A 15,459-nucleotide genomic window follows, 5' to 3' on the forward strand; every position below is an offset into this window, starting at 1 on the left:
GGACATATTTTTTTTTTGTAATTGCTCTTATAATTGACTATCTCCAGGATAATGAGAAGCACTTGCCTTGGAGTCAATGAAGTGCGTCTAGTGCATGTATTTATAAATCTCACTCCTTTATGGAGTCCCTGTTCCCTATCCAAGCAAGCCTGTTTGCCATATTCTTAAAACAGTGCTTATCTCTTGGTATCCTGTTTTCCAGGCCAAAACAGCTCCCAGCCTAACCCTTTGGGAAACCTGACTATGATTTAAGATCTATGTCTTCCAGAAAAACCTATCTGATTTCTCTTATGAGAATATAATTTCACCTTCTTTGACACTGTCTTAGCTCTTGCTTTTATGGATTTTTCTCCATGACATTCTCCTCTGTCTGTGTCATCTCAGTTAATAACTTTGATTTCTCCTTGCCATATGGAAGCCCCCCAGTGAAAGACTATTTCCTACCAATGTCACTCTTCCCTGCCAGGCCTAGCAGAGGGCCTTGTACACAGTAGACCCCAAATTAATACTCCCTCATTGAATCAAGCCACAGGCCAAGGAGAGCTTCTCAATTATCCAACATCAGGCCAGGTAGAAAGGTCCTTTTCCTATTGGCTAAAGGACTTCTTTCCAAGCCTCTGATTATTCGAAGTCATTGAGGCTCCAGTACAGGAAGTGTAAAGGGCACTGTGGTCACGAATAGTGGAATCTAGAGACAGGTAATTTCTTCCCTCCTTTCTTCTGTTTTCTCTCCTCTCTCTGAAGGGAGGCCATTATATATTTAGTTCAAGAATATTGAGGAGCGGCCCCAAATAACTGGGAGTAGTCCTTCCCACACAAACCTACTGAACCTTTCAGGTTTGATCGGAAAGTAGCCTTTGGAAGTATTTCAAGTAAGAAATGTCTTAGACACAGGGAACTAGACTGAAGAGGGCTCAGGGCAGCTTAGGCTTGAGTTCATAAAATCCAGAGGCACCTGAGTGGCTACAAAGCTGCTGCAGATGACCTTAGTTGCCTGCAGCACCAAAGCAGATGGTTTGCAGGAGCTCAGCACGAGTCTGCAAACTTCAAGAATCTTTGGAAGCACCAGGAAATCAGGTAATTTTCCAAGAACTTGCTTAGAAGGTGCTGCTGATAATCCTATGTTTGCCATCTGCTCATGCTCTGGCAGACCTGCCACTGGAGAAAGTGGTTTCTCCTTGTCTGTCTTTGAAAGGTCATGTCTATATCCCAGAGTGTGACCTGGAAACAAATGGCTAAAACAGTTCTGGGGAACGGAGGCTCTTGTGGTGCCCAGCAAAAGCTAGAGAGAAGCGGTGATGCCAGGGAGCTAACACGAGACAGTCTGCGAAATGAACTCAAGGTAAGTCAAGACAGGCTTATTTTGGGGAGGACTCAGAGAGGAAGAAAAAAAGAAGACGTGAGAAAATGTAAATGGGGAAAAGATAGAAATCTCAAGGAAAAAATTCTCTTAAAAGCAGGGTGTGTATCCAGCAGGAAAGTGTCTCTGTGTGCTTGTCCCCATGAGGCATATAGAGTGGCTTTCCTGTGGTGCATTTGTCAGGGTCTATGATTTAGTCCTCAGCCCAGCTGGTACAGAAATTAGGCTTCCAGTCTGTAGTCAGTACTCTCTAAAATCACAGTTTTCCTGATTTAAGTCATCAGAAGGTGGTTTCATGATCATACAATCAGTGCAAGAATTGGTGGCTAGTCTTGGAGACCCCTTCAAACCCTCCTTGACCAGTGTGTGTTTAATAGTTGCAGGTACTAGACTTCGGTTCCACAGGGCCAGGCACACTGTCTGTTTCACTCACCACTCAATCCCTGACACTTAGCATAAGCCTGGTGCGTAGCAGATGCTCTATGAGCCTTGAATGATAGAATGGATACATAATCATGGTAAGGCCTGATGACATCCTTGATTCAAAGGATGAGTCTGGTCACACCACAGTGATGACTTGATTTAGTGGGTCCCTCTTGGCCAGCAGTATATAACCAATTCCAATTTTCTATCTTTTTACGAAAAAATTTCAGATTGTTAATTTCTGATGCTATAGATCTATATAGCTATATATATATATATATATATATATATGATATGATATGTGACATATAGGTATAACATGTATCTGCATACATAACTTATGTTATAATGTATCTGTATATACCATAAATTGCACCTCTATATATTATATACCATATGTATCATATGTGTTATATATTATCGAATGTCTATATATATTATATATAGTTACATAAAATATATATATTATATATCTAGTATACATACATACATATATAACATACATGTGTACTATTATGCATATCTATATATATATATGCACTATTACATATTATACTACATGTTTAGAGGACTGCATATGACTGATAAAGCAATAGTAAAGTAACTATTTCAGTGGTTCTAGAGGACTCTGCCTTTTCCCATCATGGATTGGTTTAGTAAATTTAACTGTTAATAGGAAATCGTCTTTCCCTCTCTTTCATGTCCTGGGGTTGGGGCTTCATGAAGGCCCATCAGAATGTCCTACGTGCAGATGCTAAGACATCTACTAAAGGCATGCCTCTCAACTACACTCTTCCTGCACTACCTGGCCAGGTGTCTTCCAGAAGGCCCCATGTTCCCTTCCACAGTTTGCTTTCTCTGCACTGACTCTCCAGGCGAATTAGACCAGGCTCGCAATGTCCCATTGATTGTTGGTTGATTGATTGATTGATTCACGATTGACGGAGGAAGTTCAAAACTTCAACACTGGATTGTTAAGCTAGGGCTACTCATAATTTGCTGAACAGCAAATGTGTAAGGATTGTTCTTCCCCACTTCCCTGGCTTTGCTTATGCTGAGCCCTTCACATGGACTTATGAGTCCTTCCTGCCTCCCACTGTTATTCCAGTCTGTTTAATTCTCTCCACTTTTCTGGGAGTGGTTCGTGATGTTCCACGAAGGCTTCCTCAACAACTCTGTCCTACTTGGTTCTCTTTGATTCTGATCTACTCCGAACATTTGGCTATACCCATCATTTTAGTGCTGATTATACTCCGTTTTACTTTTCCTGAGTTCCTTCAACTGTGTATGTGATAATACTTCTTGAGGTAGAGGAACACATCGCATATATGTTGGGGGGGGTGTTCTCCCACAGGGCTTGGGTGTTAGGCCATATAAATATTTTAATTCATTTTTCATTTATTCATTTGTTTTTTCATTCCCTCAACAAATATTTATTGAATGACTTCTCTGTGTCCAGGTCCTTTTCTAAGTTCTTATAGAACAGAGATCCCTGCCCTACATTTTAGGGACTGTAGGCAAACAATAAATGATAAATTCAATACATAAGTAAATTACAATATAGTAGAATATAACAATTGCTGTGAAAAAAGAGGAAAAACAGAGCAGATTGAAGGAAATCCCAGGAATTTTCGGGTCTGAGGATGGTGGGCTGTATTAATGATGTTAGGGAAAGTCCCTTGAGAAATTTATATTTGAGCAAAGATTTGAAGAACATGAGAGAGTAAGCCATGCTGACACCTGGGGAAAGCTCTAAGTGGCACGTATGGTGTGTGCAAAGGCCCTGAGGTGGGGTCAGGCCTGGCATGTTGGAAAAACAGCGAGGGGGGTCCATTGGGTTGGAACAGAGTGAATGAGGGAGATGGCTGTAGAAGAAATCAGGGAGGTAATGGGCAAGCCGTACCATGTAACTTTAAAAATCTTTGTAAAGCTTTTGGGATTTTACTCCTGGTAAAAGTGGGGAGTCATAGGAGGGATATAAGCAGAGGTGTCACCTGATCTGATATTTATTCAAAGGACCTTTCAGATTGCCAAGTTAGGAGGATTTCATAGGCTAAAAAACTTTCTCTTTAAGAGACCAGAGAGGAGTTCCCGTCATGGCTCAGTGGAAATGAATCTGACTGGCATCCATGAGGATGCAGGTTTGATCCCTCGCCTAGCTCAGTGGATTAAGGATCCTGTGTTGCCATGAGCTGTGATGTAGGTTGCAGACGTGACTCAGACCTGGGGTTGCTGTGGATGTGGCATAGGCCAGAAGCTACAGCTCCGATTCGACCCCTAGCCTGGGAACCTCCATATGCCATTGGTGCAGCCCTTAAAAAAAAAAAAAGATCAGGGAGCAAATATTTTTAGGCTTTGTGGGCCATATAATCTCTGTGTCATCTGTTCATTTTTGTGCTGTTTTAGCACAAAAGTAGCCACAGACAATATGTAAACAAACGAGCCTGTCTGTGTTACAATAAAGCTTTATTTACAAAAACAGGTGGCTGGCAGAATTTGACTTAATGGGCTATAGTTTGCCACCATTGGCATAGACTATAGAGAAGCAGGAAGACCTATTAGGAGACTATTGAGGTGATTCATGCAGAAGATGATGAACACTCAGAATAGAGTAGAACAGAGATGGCAAGAAGTGGTTGAATTTTGGATATATATATATATATATATATATATATATATATATATATATATATGATTTTCTGATTAATTGGATGTGTGGTATAAGAGAAAGAGAGGAATCTAGGATGACTTCATGTGTGTTCTAGGCAACTGCAGAGATGTGCTGGCATCAGCTGAGGTGTGGAAAGCTGTGCAAGAAGAAGGGCATTTTTAGACATGTCAAGTAAGTGGGTGGCGACACAAGTCATAGCATTGTGAATTGGATTGGCCTGAAAAGAAGAATACAAGGACACGTTTTAAACACAAGTGTTGCCTCCTTCAATTTTGAGACAATGACCCAATTGTACAAAAAGCTAGAGAACTCAGGAGCATGCAGTATTATTCTGGAGGAAGAAGTTAAGTCATAGATCATGTTCAGCCTTTATCTATATAACAAGGATCACACTGTTACTGCACAAGAAAGAGTACGCCAAATAAAACTGAATTAAAAGTCACTGAAAGTTGTAAAACTTCCATGACTTATTAAAATTAAAGACAGGCAACAATGCTTAATGTTAAAGTTTTTGGCAGAGTTCATCCATAATGGAGCCAATAACTGCTGAACCAAGGAGAGGGCTGTATAGGACAAAGTTTTGGTGCCACTAAGTCACTCTCTTTTACGGCATCCTCAAAGGATGACCACAGGGACCCCTTGAACAAGTGCTTGATGGCTCTCGAGCCCCCTTAGGGGAAAGTGACTACCTGCATCTCCAGGTTCCTCCTTCTTGTATCATCACACTGAGAGGAGCTATGGTGGAGGGCAAAAGGCACTGGAAGACTTCTGCTCTGCCACTTACCCTCTCTGAGCCTCCTCATAAAGGGCATATTTATTGTACAAGGCTGGAATAAGGTTGCAAGGGATAGTGTTTGTAAACATCTCGGAGGTCTGTGCTCGCCATTTACCCTTCTGCATGAATACCAGGGAGATAAACATGATTGCAGTTCATTTGGTCTGTGTAAGTTCCCTTGCGTTGAATGGAATAGGCTAACTTTATAACCTCACAAGTATCACATTTCTCAGGTGGTATGTTGCCACTTTTAATCTTTAAAGATATTCAAAAGGCTCCCAACTTTTGGGCAGAACTATATTCTGTCTCGGTCTGGAATCCAGGCATTAAATGCCCTGATGCCCCAGTCCTGAAGCTCTGAGAAAAATCTTTTCCCCCCTCCCCTAAAGAGAAGTTCCCAAGCATTAGGGATTCTATCTTTTGCCCCTCTACCATTTGTAATGAGGTTACCTCTCCAACATCTACTTCTTTGGGTAAGCACCCAGCTTTTAGTTCAAATATCACATCCCAGCCTGTGTGCTTCAGGGAAGGCTGAATCCCTAGGAATAGGGCATTTGACTTTAATCTGAGTTCACCAGTGTAACTGCATATCTTGTTCACGCTGATTAGTTCAAATATGAACATGCAGCTCAAGTTAGGTCAGTGAGGTGCATATGGGGGTTTGCTAAGCTCTGCTGGGAAGGGTGCCTTCCTACATTTCTAAAAAGGCCTCTAGAAGTCATAATCTTTCTCTGTGCATGGACAAGAGTTCCCCAGGAGTCATTAATAAGCATCTGTTATGGGGTAAATTATGTAACCCCCTCCCCAAATGTATTTGTTGAAATCCTAACTCCCAGTGCTTCAGAATATGAGACTATTTAGAAATATGGTAGGAAAAGGTAATTTAGCCCAAATGAAGTTATAACAGTGGGACCCACCTGACTAGTGTCCTTATGAGAAGAGGAGATTAGGACACAGACATTCACAGACGTTGAGAAAAGACCACACGGGGTGTAAAACTGATAAAACAGAAACTTCAATTAAAATAGTCAGGAGGCCAGAAGGGGGCGCTCTCTTGTCCTCTGAAGATGGCAGAGCCCAACAGGGAGAAGAAAGACTTCCTCTTCTTGCCTGGCAAGAACTCAGCCAGTGAGAGACCATCACAACTTGGCCAATGAAAAGCCATTATCCTTTGAACTCTCAATTCAACCAGGGAACTATAGCCCTCTGAACTGAACTGCCTTTCCCCCACTTTAAAAGAGTTCTCCTCTCCTTGTTGTGGAAGGAATTGTATGTGGCTCGCCATACTTGCAGACTCTGAATGGCAATTCTTTGTTGATCCTGAATAAATACTCTTTTTTTTTTTTTCCTTGCTGGAGAAATAACTGGCTGTCTATTGTTTTAGGTTGACAGAAGCCAAAGGAAGAAGATGGCTACCAAACCAAGGAGAGAGGCCACAGAGGAAATCAGACTTGCCAACATATTCATCTTGGATGTCTAGCCTCCAGAACTGTGAGAAAAATTTTGTTGTTGTTGTTTACACCACCCAGTCTGTGGTATTTGTCATGGCAGCCCTAGCAAATGAATACGGCGTTCTGTAACTAGGAAGAGGAAGACAGCTGAGGGTAAATGCCTTCTACCATGTCAGAGACCAGGTCTTTGGTGGGGTTCCTGAATTGCTGAAGCAAATTAGGCCCAAGGCTTATTCTGTCACTGAACTTCGCATGACAAAAGCAAAATCATCCCCTTTATTGATGTATTATTTCCGCTATAACTTATAACCAAATATATCATGGGTGCCTTTAGTACCTAGAACCAAGCCTCATCATAATAAGTGATCAGTAATATTTGTTGACTGACAAGAGGAAGGAATGAATGAATAAACCACAGAATTCCCCTTCTGTGGCTTATTCAGTTCCTGTTGAGGCTCAGTGGAAATGAATCTGACTAGGAACCATGAGGTTTTGGGTTCGATCCCTGGCCTCGATCAGTGGGTTAAGGATCCAGCATTGCCGTGAGCTGTGGTATAGGTTGCAGCTGTAGCTCCGATTAGAGCCCTAGGCTGGGAACCTCCACATGCCACAGGTGCAGTCCAAAAAAAAAAAAAAACCACAGAAGGAATTTTAGCATGGTGATCTGGGAAGCCCAGTGAGGCAGCAAGCAACAGAGGAATGAGTCAACCTTATTAATATGACTACTGCAGTCCAGTGGCCACTTTCCTTCTATGTGGATCAGGAACCAGATGCGACCATTGTTAAGTGACAGAGCTAATTCATAAAGGTGACCTGTATTCATTATAACAAAAGTTGTTTAATTAGCGGACGTCTGAAGATATAAAAATTGCCCTCAGTTTCTACAGCTGGAAATTTCTAATTTGAAGCACAGAATCATTAGAACCAGCTTATTCTGGTCTTTTTAGATCATCCAGACAATGCCTTCATTTTAGAGATGAGAAAACGAAGGCTTAGTGAGGTTAAGTGCCCTTCCCAGATCACATGGTATGGTAATGGTGGAGCAAAGGGAAGGAATGAAAAGAAACCCAATTTCTCTACAGAAGAAAAAGCTTTCTTGGGATAAGAGTTCATTCTTTTTAGTTAAATTATTCCCATAGTGATAGGACAATACCTTCTTTTCCTGCTCAAGAGAAACTGATTTTCTTTACAAACATAAACCATCTCTTCTCTGAGTAGGAACCAAGGATAGTATTGTGCAGCGACTGCAGGAATAATCTAAATGAAAGGCAAACACATTCATTTAGGTATCAGCCTATCAAGCAAGTGACTTTTGGTGGAATGAATGAGTCATACGGTAGGGAAATTTTGTAACATTAAGTAGAAAAGAGCACACAAATGTCAGAAAAAGAATGCACTTAAACAAATCCCTTAGTTCCGGAAACGCACTTAAATCTTTTTTTTTTTTTTTTTTTTTTGTCTTTTATCTTTTTTTTGATGTTGTTGTTGCTATTTCTTGGGCCACTCCCGCGGCATATGGAGGTTCCCAGGCTAGGGGTTGAATCGGAGCTGTAGCCACCGGCCTACGCCAGAGCCACAGCAACGCGGGATCCAAGCCGCGTCTGCAACCTACACCACAGCTCATGGCAACACCGGATCGTTAACTCACTGAGCAAGGGCAGGGACCGAACCGCAACCTCATGGTTCCTAGTCGGATTCGTTAACCACTGCGCCACGACGGGAACTCCGCACTTAAATCTTAAACAGCGTGTTTTGTATTCTTTTTACATTTTAGAAAAAAATTAGAGATTATGGCATAAAAGGTGAAAGATAGGATAATAAGACATGAGGTAAGTTGTGAAAAGAGAAATACTGAGACGTTGACAGCAGTAAAAAGGTACAAGATAATATAAAGAATAAATGTTTTGAAACTGCTCACAGGAAAAGCAACTTTTAAGATAATTTAGAAACATCAGAAAGTAGGGTTAACACTGCTAATCAAAATCAAATCAATGATCAGAAAATGTTTTAACAATTCTTCCAAATGTAGAATAGGACCAAAATATCTAAATGGTGAGCGAGAAGGACCATAGTTACTGACAAAGAGGGTTCCTGAACGTAAGAACAGAGCAAATGGAAAGTGATCAATATTCAAACATAAATAACATGAACTAAGAAATCATTTTAATATGCAAATCAAAAGGGCTTACTTGGCAAAAAGCAAAATTGATCTAACAGTCTAACAGACCAATAAATAGATATAACCAGATAACAGTATGAATCCTCGAAAGTAAAAAAAAAAAAAAAAAAAAAATTGAAATAAAAGAAAAAAATCTGATAAGCTATAAAGGAAGAAATCCCAGACTGACTTCAGACTTCTCTGTAACATGAAATGCCACGAGTCAATGGAGCAACATCTGTGGTTATCTGAGTTGTGAATTCAAGATTTCCAATATACTGTCATTGTCGGGGAGCCAAGAGAAAGTCTTTTTCCTTAAGGCCAGGTGTCTGAGAATCCTATCCAGGCACCCATCCTGAAAAGCGAAAAAATTATCACTCAAAATACTCCAGAAAATTGGAAGCTCTATCAAAATAAAGGAACACAGAATAGGGAAGCCAGCTGTTGGTGAGCATTGAAACCTTCAACTCTAGAAAAACTCATTTTAATTATTGCAAGTATAGTCACAAAGCCGAAGACAAATGCGATAAATATATTTTCAAAATGAGATTTTATTAAAATGCTTGGAAAACAAATGCAATAAAAAGTAAATAGATGCATTTAATATTAAATAATATTTAAACAAATTAATAAATGAAACTGAAAGGATTGTGTGTGTGTATAATATTAAGCACTCAAACTTATTTTAAAGTCAGGATCCTTTAGGAACCAAAGAGCAAAATGTTAAAATTTATAAAATAAATATTGATAAAAATACCACAAGAACATGAGAGAAAGTGTGAAAGTTTTTAACAGCACTTTTAGTCACCCATGATATATCAAATAGGCAAGAAGTATGTATATGCAAATAGAGAAAATTTGAAGACTATAATTAATAAGGGCAAATGCAGAAAGATAAATACAAAGATTTTTAAAAAAAATTTTTTTACAAAGATTTTTTTGAAAGACTGAACATGCATATGGACGATGACTAGACTGTGAATAAAAATAGAACTCTGAACCACAACCTGTGGCACTCAGCTCAGGAAGCCAACTTATTATTTGTAGGACCCAGTCCAGAAAGCCAAACTATACCTGCTATAGTGATCTGTCCCAAATAGCCAGCACTTGATGAATAAATGGCAGCTTCCCTAATTAATAACCAGCTCTGCTTCCAAGTTAGGACCAACCAGAGAGAGCCAACTATGCAATGCTTACTCATTCACGTGGGCTGCCTGCTCCTCGTCAGCCCACCTACAGCTTCCCAGGCCAACAGCCTCCCATCGGGGCATACCTGAAGTCTTCCCTTTTTTCCCATTATGAAGCTTTGCACTCCTCTGCCTGACTTTGAGCCCCTGCCAACACAAGTGATAGTGACTGACTTCTTTGCTGTAACAAGATCTAAATAAACCACTGCTTTTTCTCATTTGGGGGACCTTTTTTAAAAATTTCCAAAACTCTGGAGTTCCTGTCATGGCTTAGTGGTTGATGAACCCGACTAGTATCCATGAGGATGTGGGTTCGATCCCTGGCCTTACTCAGAGGGTTAAGGATCCAGTGTTGCCATGAGCTGGATGTAGGTCACAGACATGGCTCGGATTTGGTGTTGCTGTGGCTGTGGTGTAGGCTGGTGCCTGTAGCTCCGATTTGACACCTAGCTTGGGAACCTCCATGTGCTGCGGGTGCAGCCCTAAAAAGACAAAAGACAAAAAAATAAAAATTAAAAATAAAAAATTTCCACAACTTTAATTATTTTTCCTACTTTTTAGTATATATTAAATATTTTTCACAAGAAATGATTACATGTTATACGCCAAAGACACTTTTAATAAATTCTAAAGAGCAAGAAGCCTTCTAAAAATATTCTCTGACTGCAAGGCAATAAAACTGACTGTGAATTGCAAAATGTTAAAGAAAAATAAAGTCATCTAGAAATTAAACATAAAAATAGCCAAAAACTAATAATCGTTATTGTGTGAAAGAGGAAATAAAAATTCAACAATAAAATATCTGGAAAATAAATGAATAACAATAAGAATGATCTCATATAAGCTTTATGGATTCAGAAAAAAAAATTCAGTCTTAAACATTTTCATTATGACAGGGAAGAATTACAAGTAATGTCATCAAGGTGGCAACATAGGTTATTCCTGACTTCAGTCCCCCTCACAAAAAAACAAACTAGCAGCTGTCCAGAGACAAGACATGATTGTGAAAATGCCAGAAACAACCGATCCCCCTTTCCTGGACCACAGAGACCAAGAAGGACCAGGTTGGAAGGAAATCAGAACAACTACACTTGGACAGCATAACCCATCCCCCAGGCAGGCACAAGGCCATACTGAGAGGGTCCTTCTGGGCCTACAATTTCCCCAGTGGGGAAAAAATATCCCACAGTGAACATCCACTTCTCCTAATGTTGCAGGATGCTTCCCAGGTTGCCCACTATGGTCTCACCTCACAAAGACTTCAGGACTTGACCACTGTGGTTCATAAATAAGCAGAGAAGGAGGATGGAGCTTACGGCAACCAGTGCTCAGATCGTGACAGATTTCTCTTCACAGATGTATTGGAGCAAAGATCACAGCTGGTGACCCCATCTGGCTAAGAAAGTTTATTGGGCATTTTTGCCTGATTTTGGTTGCAAAATATAAAGTCAACACACCAAAGTCAGTTGAATTTCTCTACACTACCAATTACCTGAAAAAACAATAAAGAAAACAATCGCATTTACAATAGCATCAAAAACAATAAGATACTTATGAATAAATTTAACCAAGAAGGTGAAATATCTGTACACAGAAAACTATAAGACCCTGATGAGAGAAATTGAAGAAGACACAAATAAATGGAAAGATACCCCTATTCATGGGTTGGAAGAGTTAATATCATTAAAATGCCCAAGCTACCCCAATCAACAGATTCAATGCAATCCTTATGAAGATTTCTATGGCATTTTTCCCAGAAATAGAAAATTCATTTGGGATCACAGAAGACTGCAAATACCCAAGGCAGTTCTGAGAAATAACACAGCTAGAAGCATAGTACATTCTGATTTCAAACTATGCTACAAAGCTGTCATAATCAAACAGTATGGTACTGGCATAAATACAGATGCATAGACCAATGAAACAGAATTTAGAGGCTAGAAATAAACCATGCATATACAGTTAACGAATATTTGACAAGGGGACTAAGAATACTCAATAGAGAAAAGATGCTCTCTTCAATAAGTGGGGCTGGGAAAACTGGATATTCACATGCAGAAGAATGACACTGGCCCCCATCTTATATTGTTCACAAAGATGAACTTTAAGTGGATTAAAGACAAATGCTATATGTGCAATCTAAGAAAAAACAATGAACACATGGAGAACAAATTGGTGGTTGCCAGAAGTGGGGGTGGGGGAAATGGGTGAAGGTGGTCAAAGGGAACAAACTTCTAGTTCTAAGAAGAATGAGTTCTGGGGATGTACTGTACAGCATTGTGACTGCAGTTAACAATAGGGTATTGTATATTCAAAAGCTGCCCAGAGAGTAGATTTTTAAAGTTCTTAACACACACACCCTTCTCCCACCCCCAAAGTGTAACTATGTGAGGTGATGGATGCTAAGTAAACCTACTGTGGTAAGCATTTTGCGATATATACATAGAGCATATCTTTACTTTGCACATGTTAAGCTTATACATAGTCTATGTCAATTTTATCTCAATAAAGCTGACAAAAATTTAAAAATAAATGATGAGCATATTTAAAATAAATAAATGAACCAATATGCAACTCAAAATTCCAGGGAAAAAGTGACTGAAATCAGCATTGGAAAGTTGGTAGTAAACTCCATGTACAGCCTTGAACACCTCAGTCTTCCTGGTCTCACCTCCCTCGCTGAACCTCTCAGTTTTCTCTGATCTCAGATAATTATTAGAAGGATTTTGAGAGTGGTGCATTCATTAGTTTATTAGTAAACTGCTCTCCAGAAAGTGCTTTGAGACAAAGCTAATTTCCACCAATATGAGAAGATTTGGTCCTATCAGAAGAAGGAAGTTATTTGAATATGTGTCAAAGAATATGTTTTCTATCTTTCCTTGGTTGAACATTCAATGGGAGTTACTCTCATTAGCTCCCTTTCTTTATGGCATTTGAATACAACAGACAAGTCAGTCTTGGAGATGATAAATGACTAATAAATTTTAATTGGCACTTTAGCTCATAAAATATAAACAGTCATTAATTCATCCAGAAATTGTTAAGATGGAAGTGCTGAAAATTGCAGAATATGCCAAAATAGCAGCTTTAAGATCTTCTGATTTCCTTCCATGCTCATGACTAATCCTACAGTCAAAATTCCTAATGGAAAATAGAAGAATTAGGTAAGATTTTTTTTTTGAAAGGGTAAGAAATGGGCAGAAAGGAGAAGTGAGTTAAAATATACAGATGCAGAATTAAAACAATTCTTTCATTCAGGTGTCTGGTAAATGATGTGCTCTTTGTTTTCACAGATATATGAGTGCTGCTATAGTTACTGTTGGGGGGGGAGACGAATTAGGCATGGATTCTTCTCTAAAACACTAGCTAGGGAAGAAGAAAATGCTCCTTTTCAAAATAAGCAAATTAATTATATTTGATTTGGTGTGGATCAAACATTAACAGGTGAATAGAGAATCCATCCACTCAAGGAAGTGATCCTGGTTCTATAACTGTTGCAAGCCAATAGGTTTTTATTTCTAGGATCCTTTTCAGGGTCCCCCCCCCCAGTGTGGATCTATGTTGTTGGCTTCTACAGCACCCATCCCATGACATTTTTCACGACCTTTTGGTCCTGGGTGACCTAAAAGAATATCGGCCAATTTGAAAGTCACAGAAATGTCTCACTCAAAGGAAGTGAATTCAAAGTTTCTTAAATAAGTAATAAAGAATGCTCACAAGATTTAATTGTGAGGATATTTTTTGCAGAGTTTCTGATAATACCCCAAAGAGTGGGGGTGGGGGTATGTAAGCAGTCAACAATAAGCGTTAATCTACTTAATGGGACAGCCATCCAGTGGGTCACTGAGGTATCTGGATAATACACAAAGTGCTGTTGCGCCAAGATAAGAGGTTTGAAGAAGAAAGCTTGGTGCTCTGGAGGGAGCATTTTCAAAGCAGGGAAATGGATGGGTAAACAGATTACCGTCTAAACGTCTCAGTTCTTGATGGAGACTGAAGTATGGAAGACAAGTTACACCAGACTGCTACTTCTCATTTTTCCTTAGGAAAAGAAGCCTGATTTTATTCTGGGCAATGGGTTAAACACAATCAAGCAAAAAAGCAGACAAAATATTGACCAGATTTTCTTAAGTTAGAGATGGCAAATGAAAGGCAAGCAAAAATTAATGGGTAGGAATTCCAGGAATGCCAGTTAAGAGGACAAAGGGCTGGCACGAGCCCCTCTTCCTTTCTGTTGACTAGAATTTGGGGATGAGCAGGAGTTCTAGCAGCCACCTTGAACCAAGAGTCATCCATGCCATGAGCTGACCTTGAGGATGAAAGTCCTTTAATACAGTAGAAATATAGAGGAGCCTGAGTCTCCAGTGATAGGGACATACACTATGAGCCCTGGACCACTTACCTCCAGAATTCTTTACATAACATGAAAATAAATCCTTATAAACTTAAGCCACCATTATCTGGCTTTTATACATATGCAGCTGAATTCAATTCCAACTGATTCACCAACTAAATAAGTAAGAGACCAAATGGAAGTCAAAATTTTCTCAAAGAATCACTCAAGGATACCGGCCTGTATGTAGGAGGCTGTTCTCAGGAGGTGAGTCATGATGGAAAACATTATTTAATGAAGAGCATGAATATTGCCTTATCCAATAGTAACTGTTAGTGCTTATTTTTCTCCATCAGAAGAGCCAGGTATAATGTCTCTGAATTTAGTTTTCCAAATATGTGTGTCGTCAGTGGTGTCAGTTGAATCTGGTGGTTTAAGAATTTGTTTATGTGAAAAAAATTTGGTCATCCTTCAAAGCAACCTGGGAAAGTCAAAGACACAGCCGAGCAAAGTGCATTGTCCTGAAGAGAAAAGCAAATCAGTGGAGGTGGCAGTGAGCCCTTTTGGAGGACCTTCACTTTTTAGCAAGAGACTCAAAGGATTTTAAATTAATCATTTCAATGAATTAAACTACGATGATGGTGGCAGCATCAAACAGTAAGTTTGTTTGTTTTTTCTTTTTAGGGCTGCACCCTTGGCATATGGAGGTTCCCAGGCTAGGGGTCGAATCGGAGCTACAGCTACTGACCTACACCTCAGCCATGGCAATGTGGGATCCTAGGCGCATCTGCGACCTACACCACAGCTCATGGCAATGCTGGGTCCTTAACCCACTGAGGGAAGCCAGGGAGTGAACCTGTGTCCTCATGGATCTTAGTCAGGATTGTTAATCCCTGAGCCACAAAGGGCACTCCAAACAGTAAGTATTTATTGAACAATTCCTATGGACATTGTACTGCATTAGGCAGTTCATAGATATCATCTCATTTAATACTCTCCACAACTCCAAGAGGCATCTCCCCTTTTGGGATTAGGAAACTGACATTCAGAGAAAATAAGCCATTTTTTCCAAAGCCACAGAGCTAGGAAGTAGTATTGCTG

General features: G+C 39.8%; 2 protein-coding genes across 10 annotated transcripts in view; one reads left to right on the forward strand and one right to left on the reverse strand.

Moving 5' to 3' along the window:
• Positions 1-15,459, forward strand: part of DPY19L1 (dpy-19 like C-mannosyltransferase 1) — a 313,514-nt gene that overhangs the window by 261,233 nt on the left and 36,822 nt on the right. For all 3 annotated transcript variants that reach the window (XR_014834285.1, XR_014834287.1, XR_014834286.1), the window contains one exon: positions 6,614-6,720. The gene's annotated coding sequence lies outside the window, so the exon portion shown is untranslated. The remainder of the gene's footprint in view (positions 1-6,613; positions 6,721-15,459) is intronic.
• NPSR1 (neuropeptide S receptor 1) overlaps positions 1-15,459 on the reverse strand; it is a 270,057-nt gene that overhangs the window by 90,742 nt on the left and 163,856 nt on the right. The window lies entirely within an intron of this gene.

Source organism: Sus scrofa, chromosome 18, assembly GCF_054392235.1.
Source record: "Sus scrofa isolate SSC_HxYL_T2T_F1_AM1 chromosome 18, Sscrofa_HxYL_maternal_Yorkshire_Landrace_v2.0, whole genome shotgun sequence".
NCBI classification, from domain to species: domain Eukaryota; kingdom Metazoa; phylum Chordata; class Mammalia; order Artiodactyla; family Suidae; genus Sus; species Sus scrofa.